Genomic DNA, 9,732 nt, shown 5'->3' on the forward strand with positions numbered 1-9,732 from the left:
ACAAAAAGTACCAGGTCAAAAAAGTCATCACATTGCCCTCATGGAAGCCCAACCAAGAGCCGGGGACAGACAGAATGCTCTTTGGGGATAGAGGGGGGTCATCCAAATTTCCTTAGCTACAAAAATTGTTTGCTTTTAAAAAAAACAATTTGCCCCCCCCCCAAAGACATACACACACACACACACACACACACACACACACAAGCAAAGAGAAACTGATTGCAGGAAAAAAAACCCCAAATGTTACCTTATTAAAATGGCTTATTGTCATTCATCATATTTCTCCAATTCATATGAAAAACTCAAATTAATGAGCTTTGGTTTACAGCCGGTGATCCCAAAAGTAAAACTGGTTACTAAACTGAAATGTGATCACTGTATATAAACAGAGTGAAACAAAAATCTGAACTGAAAACCGAAATGTAATAAAGAGGAAATTAGACTTCTTCAAAATAGGCTATCTAAATAATTTTCCCCATCTGTGATTTTTATCTGAGTTTGCTGTCACATGGAAAGAAATGCCATTAATTCAATGCAAATCCTCCCCCTTGAAAACAACCAAAATGAGTAAGTGATGTACTAATTAGCTTCCTAATGGGGAAGGTTTTAATTGAACTAGTCTATAACAACCTTCATCAAAGTTTCCAGGGCAACTTCATAAAAGGATGTCAAACCTGGCCCATATTTTTATCCCCTTAAAAATAATTCTCAATGCACAGAAACACAGAAAGCTTATTTCTTTTCAATGCTGTTAACACTCAGGCCACTACATTTTCTGATGTCAGCAATCCCCTTCCCACAAATATTCCAAGTATGCACCACCGTCATTCTCCTTTCAATTATGTGGTTTCTCTGCTCCTTTACTGATTGAGTCCAGGCCTCTCGGATAATGAGAAGCATGTGCAGGGAAAATATGCTCTTAAAAAACACATACATCAGTTTCATCTGCATTATGGGGGGAGAGATCATTTGTCCATATCAAAAGGATAAAAATGTGAAGTTTGCTATGGGATATATAAAGGAAAAAAAGATCGGCACCAATGCTTAAAGTTGGGGGGCAGTTATGGTGATCTGAAGCAACACCAATAAGAATAAGGGAGACCCCCCAAAATCCACCCTTTCTAGCTTGGCCACATGTATATTTAATGTTATCTTAATGTTGCTTTGGGGGGTATTTGAGTTCTGACATACACATGGAAATGAGCCACGAATTGTACAGCAAGCATAAATATTCCATCATTAATAAAAACCAGCTGTGTATAAAACACTACAATGGCTGGGTTTCAGTTACTGGCTATCATCAGTATATGTCACAAGCAAATATTACTTAAAACTTTCTCCCTTAAAACACACACACACATTCACACACACAGACACTCGCAGAAATTTGTTGTACTCTTTTTAATCTTTTGGAAGAGCTTTGAAGAACTCATTGATCTCTATGGCACAATTCAACTAATGTCTCTTTTCGAAGTGATTTTTCATCACCCTGGAAGATGCTAGAGTCCTCTTATTAGAACTTCAGCTTACCACATAGAATGAAACTGTTTAATTGTTTTTTAAGAGCCAAGAAGGTCAATAATACAAATGTTGGGATGATCAGTTATAGTCAGTAAGGCAATGGGGCACCAAAGGGTACTATAGGTTATAAGAGAGCAAAGCTCATTAAAAGCAAACACCTGCTCAGGACCTTATAATAAACCTGCTCTGCCATCGTGCAAACACCTTTCATCCAATGACCTCGAAGCATGTGTCCAATATGAAGCATGCCTAAACACCTCTGTGAAGTATTAATATCCCTGCTTCCCAGAAGGGTAACTGAAGCTCAGAGCAGCTAATTCATTTACGCTCGGTCACATGGCAAGTCAAAGAGGGCTGGGCACAGAAACCCAGATCCTGGCTTCAAGTCATGCAGTCTAACAATATTTCATGGAGGTGGGGCAATAATGAAAGTAACTTTACAAACGTCAAGGGCAGCCTGTAGAGTTTTAAAAAAAAAAAAAGTGGATTTTCAAAAACTATCTTCGGAGGTATTAGCAAATATATCCATTTGCATTTTCCCCATGAATACATATCATAAAACATGCACTTAACTTGGAGCTTTCTAAGGACTAAAAACCCATACTTCACTTTCTTATTCTGGTTAAAGAAATTTAATCTAATTTATGATGAGCCACTGATTTCCAGGAATGAATTCATCCAAAATGGAGATCATACGTATATTATACTTTCTCTTTATCAAAGGAAAATTAAAGGACAGTGTAACTGAGCTTCCACTGTACAGTGAAGGCCTCAAATGAAGAACCCATTCCGTGTGGGTCATCTTGCCACACCTACATCTCTTTAATTGTCTCAAATCCTTAGTTTCCTTATTATTTTTTAGTCTAATTTCAACATATTATTTTCAAAGCCATGAAACAAAACATTTGTGCCTTTCCGCTTTTCCTTTCTCATTAGGGAAATTTTATAGTCTACCCAAACTTGTACTTTCTTGACGGGATTTCATGATACAGTGATTTAAGAATCCATTGCTAATGGTTCAGACAAAGTAAACAGTGGAACCTAGGTTTCTTTTTGCTTAAATAGAATGGAGGAGGGGGAACAGGAGGTCAAGGGAGTGGAATGAACAGCCTTGCTAGATACAGGAACACCCCTAAATCACAGAAAGGATTAGGGAATACTTATTAAATCTAAAGGCTAATTAAATATTAGTCTCTCTCAGCATTCGAGGAACAGACATACATGATTCTTCATGTGTACTCAGTCAGGTTCTCACTTCATTCTTCCCCACTGGTTTACAAAGCTAAGTCTTAGGTGAGCATTTATTTAAAAGAAACTTTGTAAGTTTCTGTGACCCCCTCCCAACTATGTAAAATGCATGCTCAGTACAGAAACAAAGACTTGAAAGGAACTAGGAAAAATGAAACCGGGTGATCTGTTAGGACTACCGGGATTCTTGATGAAGTTCTGGGCAGGATCCTAGCTTTTAAATTTTATATGTTGTTAAAACACAAAACACAATGCATTTATATTGATATACCCTTTTAGGCTTTTTTTTCCACATCCAGATGACTACATGATTGTATTTCTAACAACTGTTGCACCTCATTCTAGTAGGAATCATTCACATTCACATCACAAGTAGAGGTCTAGGAAGGGAACCATAAACTTTTGAGGACTGGTTCTCAAAATCACCCTGTCCAACTTCTTACAATTTACAGACGAGAGCCTGCCAACGGTGGTAAACTAAGTTAGAGGTGGGCCTAGAGCCCAGGTCCCATTCACCAATAGGCTCACTAGGAAAGCTTATTGTAGATTCTTAGATTAAAAATGGCATTAGTTGTTGGTATTTACCAGAAACAAATTTTTTGGATCCTAGGATTATACAAATACAAGAACTAGAATTAAATTTTCTTACCTATGAGGGGTAGACAGTCCCATCCTTTGACTTATCAAAATCTGTGAAGTCTGATTTCTTTCCAAAAAGTCATACTAGCTCCCTTCTACAAGTGGTAGTAGGCTGAAGCTAAACGTGGCCAGCATTATTACAAGCCAGAATGATTTAGACCATTAACTCCATCCCATATAACAAAAAGATTTCAAAGGCCAAATAATGGCCTCACTTAATTCAAGCTATAATCATTACAACAAAATTCTAATGTCTTTCTTTATACAATAAATGTGTTTCTGAGAAGGCCCAGTTATAGTGAATTTTTATGTATCAAGTCATAGCTCAAAGGCGCGAACTAGGAAAGCTAGTTCTTTCAAAGAAACCTGTAGTGGATTCTTTTATAAAGCAAATGACCTCTTATTTTCCTTCTTTTTCCTTTTTTTTAAAGTTCAGATTTTGTGTGTTGTGTGTGGAAGGGGCAACTTCCCTCCTTTCTCTGAGTTAAAAGGGGTCAGAAGCCCACCGTGGAGGAGAGCAGTGCAGGATGGGCAGCCTGTTTTAATGCCCCCTTAGTTCCTGGGACCAAATCTAACCTTTGACTTGGGGGTGGGACCCTAGATTTTGGACCAAAGTCCACAAAAGGCAGCAAGGAATGAAGAAGTAAGCAAGACTAAAGACAACACGTCATAGAAAACCACCAACAAAAATTCCTGGGGACAGGAAATCAATGGAGCACAATTCTGAACAAATTGGTTTAGTCCCAAGCTAATTAACTTGTCAAGCAGATCTCCAAACCCACTGAATCCATGGGCGAAAGAGGTGATGTAATAGGAGACTGGGGAACATTTACCCATTTACTATCCTAAAAGGCTCAGCCACGACCACACACACCTCTCTCCACCCCTTTCAGTGGGTTTTAGCTGCACTTAATGGGTGCAAAGGACAATTTCTTCCAGACAGTCACTAAGAATAGACTGTTCTCATGCATTCCAAATGCTCAGTCTCCATGGAAGAGGCTACCTGGTCACAAGCATTTCCCAAGAGGGAATATATCCTCTACTTCTCCTCACTGGTAACATCCCCTCCACCCCAACAAAACAAAACAAAACAAAACAACTTCTAACCATCCTGAGAACTTTGGGGGAGCTTTTTGGGGGGAAAGGAAAAGAAACCTTAAGAAGGGAGTAGAAGAGTGTGAGAAACTCCTCATCTCCAAATGGAAAAAAAGGCCTTAAAAAGCTGGATCAAAGGAAGAAAGGGGGATGGGGGAGACAGACTGCTTAATTACAAAGACACCCTTTTAAAGAAGGCACAGGCCCTGGGAGAGGGCTCTTAGGAGAGGCACAGAAGCAGATGTACCCACTTAGAATTCTGGCACTCAATGGGACCTCAAGGTCATAGCATCCATCCCTCTGTGTTCTGAATAGACTGTTCTTAAGGGCATTCTAGAAAGAGTTTCATTAGCTCTTTACAAAACTTCAGAAAAAGCAATTCTACAAAATGCCTTGGGTATGCATCTGTCTAATAATTCCTACTTCACAAACCAGAAATGAGGTTTCAATTTCCAAATCCAAATTTGTATTGAGTATGAATTTTTTTTTTAAGATTTTATTTATTTATTCGACAGAGATAGAGACAGCCAGCGAGAGAGGGAACACAAGCAGGGGGAGTGGGAGAGGAAGAAGCAGGCTCACAGCAGAGGAGCCTGATGTGGGGCTCGATCCCACAACGCCGGGATCACGCCCTGAGCCGAAGGCAGACGCTTAACTGCTGTGCCACCCAGGCGCCCCTGAGTATGAATTTTAAAATTTCCTTCTAAAATCTTTTAAATAGGTAAGCAGATCCACAACTTTCACATAAAAGTTACTCTACATACAAGCATGGTGGGAGGTTTACTGCATATCTAAACTATGAAGTTAGAAAAAGCACTTTCAATTTTATGGAGCCACAGAGTTTTCCAAAGAAAGAAGTATCTTAAAATGAAGTATGATGTATTGCCAGAAAGTGTCTGTAAATGACACCGGATAAACCCATACAGGATAACTGGAACCTGAGTTATCATCTGTAAATAGATGCAACTACTCTACAACCACCTGGCTATTAAAATGTCCCAGGCCAATTATAAAATGTAGTTTGGTCAGGCCAACTTTTCCCTCCCAGCTGATCTGAAAGACGATAGCCTTTAAAATTGTCACCCTGTACCGTTCCTTCTCTCCCTTCCTGCTTTCCTTTCCCCCGTTAAAATCAACCAACACAACTATTTAAAATGTAAGTAAATAATTTGTTCCCAAATAAGCAACGGGTTGGTGACATCTTGGCAACAGGTCTTCGAATACCACCACTCTTCTCACTTTGCCATGCTCACCCAGTTGGAGATAGGTGGGAAATGGGTGAAAATTTATCCTGCATCCAAAATGGTATTGCAAAGTATTCTTAGCTACTAAATGAGGGTGCTGAAAGGTCTAACCGAGAAGGCTTCACAAAGGCTGGCCCGAGAAAGGGCTTTTCACAAAACCTAGTTCAAGGAGACTTAAATAACCTTAGCCCTCCATTATTGAAGATTATGGTGACTAATTATCTTCCTCTGTGAATAGAAGAGGGTTATATTAAAAAAAAGTTTTAAACGCCTCCCAACTTCTAGTCTTAACGTGGGGGTGGGGAACGGGGGAAGGTAGAAGAACTACATTAGACATAACTCTACAATTCTTTCTTAAATACATGCTAGAGATTGAAAATGCTGTTTCTCACAAACGTCCCCTTTCCTCTCTCACTTAATTGTATCTAGTCCCTTGCTGCAAATTATTATTATACTACTATTAGTGGCAATTTACCAGACTACAAAGGCTGTCACTCTCCCTCTCACTTTTCCTTTTCTTTGTTTGCGTGTATGGATACATCCATCTTGCTGTTGAAGCACCAGTGTACAGTGACCCAGGCTTGGGACCCTCAGGACACCTGCATGATCCCGCAAAACTGGTTACTAACATCTATAAAGCATATACTGGGCAATCCCGTCCTCACCACCACACACATACACACACACATATATACCGAAAGGAACGTAGCATTGTAGATTACTCCCAGACTTTAAGACTTCAAGAATTCACAGCCCCTGGGGGAGGGCAGTGTGAGCCCCCACCCTAACTCTAAGCAGGACGAACGCATCTAGCAATCTGAGATGAGCGCAGACATTCCTTCTGAGGTAAACGTAGACCTGAAGTTCCCTCACTCCTTTTGTGTTTAATTACCTAGAGACCTACAAGGACCACAGGAGGCAAGGAAGTAAAAGTACCATCAAGTAGTGGTACCCACTAGCATCTCCGTAGGACGGGAAAGGAGCGCGCACACTCTTTAACCGATTTAAGTTGCTGCTCATCCCGGAAAACTCACGGCCAGCTGCAAAGAAAGTAGAACACACGGGCATCCCCACACGCATCTAGATCGACTCACTCACGCCGAGGGCACGATCAAGTTCATGCCACCATGGATTCCTGCCCCAGTTCCCCGCGAAAAGTAACCATGCGTCTCCTACCCCTGAAGGCACCGAAGACAAGGTGACGACTCTCTGCTCGCTCAAGTGGCTTCAGCCCCGGGCCGGAGGCCAGGGATGGGCAGGGGGAAGCCCCGACTCCCGGCTGCTCCGCTCCTCGCCGCTCCGTCCGGGCTCTTCTTGGTGGCAGTGGACAGGCAGGATACCGGGCCGGAGGGTGGAGCAGCGGATGGTCGGAGGCAAGACAGGCTGGAGGTGGGGGTGGAGGGGGCGGTGAGAATTCAGAGAAGATGAGGCGAAAGAGAGCGGAGATGGAGGAATAAATCAGGGGGTCTACCAGCTTGGGCAGCCAGAAAGCTCCTCGGAAGGAAGGGGCGTGACTGCAATGAAGGCAGCTCCTGGGCAGAGGATGGGAGGTAGGGGAGGGGGACGAAGGGGTGGCTTTTCTTCTTGCGGTGAGCGGCTAGGACCGCCCCGGAGCGGGGGGTGGACTAGAGAGTGGGGCGGAGTAGAGGGCGGGGAATGGAGGGAGGGAGCCGGCCCGGACCCTGGGGGGAGGAGGGGGGCGGAAGAGAGGCGGGGCCAGGGGGCGGGGAAGTTTCAAACAATTGAACCGCGGGGTCCAGCCACTTTGGCAAAAGCGGGGGGTCCTAGCTCTTGTCCTCCCGCTAACGGGTCTTAACGCGCTTACTGCAGTCCTGAGAGGCTCTGCAAGCACTGGCTGGGAGGAAGGAAAGGACTCTGCAAAGACTACAATAATAATCCACGACACCAGCGGAGCGGAGGCGCGTGGGAGAGCCCGTGCAGCTCCCCGCCCCACCGCGGGAGGAAGAAACACAAATAATAGAAATGCTGAAAAGCAGCTTCTCGCAAAGCCTGCTCAAAATAATGCAGGAAGGAGCAGTGCTCCTTCGTTTTCCTTCCCCTCTTGCTTCCTATTACCAGCAAGCCCCCACCCAGGTCGCAGCTCTGCGCGACACCCTTCTTTCTTCCTCCGCTCCCCCTAGCCTCCCCCTTCCCACCCCACCCCCGCGTCCCCGCCCCACCCCCGCGTCCCCGCCCCCCTTCCCTTTGGCGGGCCGCGCGGGGGGGGGGCGGAGCTCCGCGGAGTCTCCGCCTCTTGGGCGGGCTGGGAGGGCTGGCCTGGGCGGAGCAGGCCGCGAAGAGTATGTCCCACCCAGCAGTCTTTTGCTGCTACCGATTGGCGAATCCCGGCCCAGGATTCGCTCGCGATTGGTCACTTGCGTCGTCGATCCGACCTTTTTGTCCCACCCGCTCTCAAAATTAATAAAACTGAACAAGAGACTATTGTCTAGCTCTCCGTTCTCCCCCAGCTACTGCTGAGAAGAGAAAGAAGAGACGCTTGGTTTCTCAGTCTCCTGAGAGAGTGCGACACTGTGTCGGCTGGCTCGCGTACACCTTTGTGGCACTGTCCGGCCCTCTGGGAATAGGTAACTTTTCTTCCCCCTCAGTTCATTAGGCCAGGAGGGGGAAGAAGTACGTGAGGTGTCAGTGTGGTGTTCATGTTTCCCGGCTGCGAAAAAAAGATACTGCCTGAAAACACAGGGTTGAGAACAGCATCCTGGGACACTGAAAATCTACCATTTTACATCTGGGAAACAAAAGCACAAGGAAACAGTGTAGGGATAGCAGAATAACACGGAATTCGGAACTAACGGAAGAACTCATTTTGGACTGTAGCACTTACCAGCTGGTTGTGCGATTTCTGTTGAGTCGCTTAACTTCTCTGAGCCTTGATCTTTCTATCTGTAAATAAAGGCTGTAAGACGTTCCCTATTAACTACACTGATACATGAAAATAAAATGAATTGTGTGTGAAAACTCTGTAAACCACAGAGCACTGCACACACGTATGTCTTCCTCCTTGCGTATGTCCCATGGTGGAGAGTCTTGCATGTGACCAGGAATCAAATATTCCGCTCCTCTGTTTTAAGCATCTACATCCAAGGTGTGTAGGTTTTGTGGCTTTATTTTTTCAAGTCAACTCTTTTCCTACAGTTTTGAGGGTGGATATGAAGTCAGATCCCTGCGGTTAGAATAATAAATTATCCCTTTTCTAACCAGGGTGGGTGAGATTTCTCTTTTAAACAGTTCTGAAGTGGCGCCACGACCTACATCTATTGTGGTGCTGGTACTGAAAGAGGAAATCATGCTGTGTATCTCTGAAGTGAACTTGAGAAAACAAACATGAGGGAACACTTACTATGGAAATCACCATTCTCCACAGATCCATATTTCCTAGAAAACGTTGCAAGGTGGAAATAAGTCTAATTGTAAAGGTCTTGACAATGCAGAGCTATTAGAATGAACTCATGCCAATAAAAAAGTGACATCCAATTCAAGACCCCCGAAAAGGACCCTTCTGAGAGCCCATGGATCAAGGCACGCAAGAGGAAATGTGCTCAAAGGAAACACGATCTCACTGTGAACAGGGTCCCAGAATATAATGGGGTCCAGGAAGACTAATAGGCTGGTGGCATGCTCTGGGGTAGCCTGGATGTGCAGGGTGCTCTGCTAGGACTGCTCAAAGATTCAGAAACAGGAACACAGCAAAGTAGATTCTTGGTGTGATTCAGGTTATGGGCAAGGTGGAGTTATTTGGGTGATTTTTAACGGGGAAGGTAAGATTTTGAGTGTTCAAGACATGGGCACCTGGCTTGTGAGGCAAGGGAAGATTATTCCAGCCCTTTTGGAGAGGTGGACAGCAGAGCTAGATTGGGTGGGTATATGCTGCCAATTACTACTGATCACAATGGCAACAAGATACTCGTTAAAATGAACAATGCTGGTAAAATGGAAAAACTAACATATGCACATGGTAAAATCAAAA

General features: G+C 43.9%; 1 protein-coding gene across 6 annotated transcripts in view; it reads right to left on the reverse strand.

The window, feature by feature from the left end:
• The window catches only part of AMOT (angiomotin), a 61,832-nt gene extending 54,477 nt beyond the window's left edge, over nucleotides 1–7,355 (reverse strand). For 3 of the 6 annotated variants that reach the window (XM_044392092.3, XM_044392091.3, XM_026478851.4), the window contains exon 1: nucleotides 6,924–7,355. The gene's annotated coding sequence lies outside the window, so the exon portion shown is untranslated. The remainder of the gene's footprint in view (nucleotides 1–6,923) is intronic. The other 3 variants (XM_048213634.2, XM_048213633.2, XM_048213632.2) reach the window with 1 other exon arrangement.
• Between the last annotated feature and the right edge of the window lie 2,377 nt (nucleotides 7,356–9,732).

The sequence above is a fragment of the Ursus arctos genome, chromosome X (assembly GCF_023065955.2).
Source record: "Ursus arctos isolate Adak ecotype North America chromosome X, UrsArc2.0, whole genome shotgun sequence".
In the NCBI taxonomy this organism is placed as follows: Eukaryota; Metazoa; Chordata; class Mammalia; order Carnivora; family Ursidae; genus Ursus; species Ursus arctos.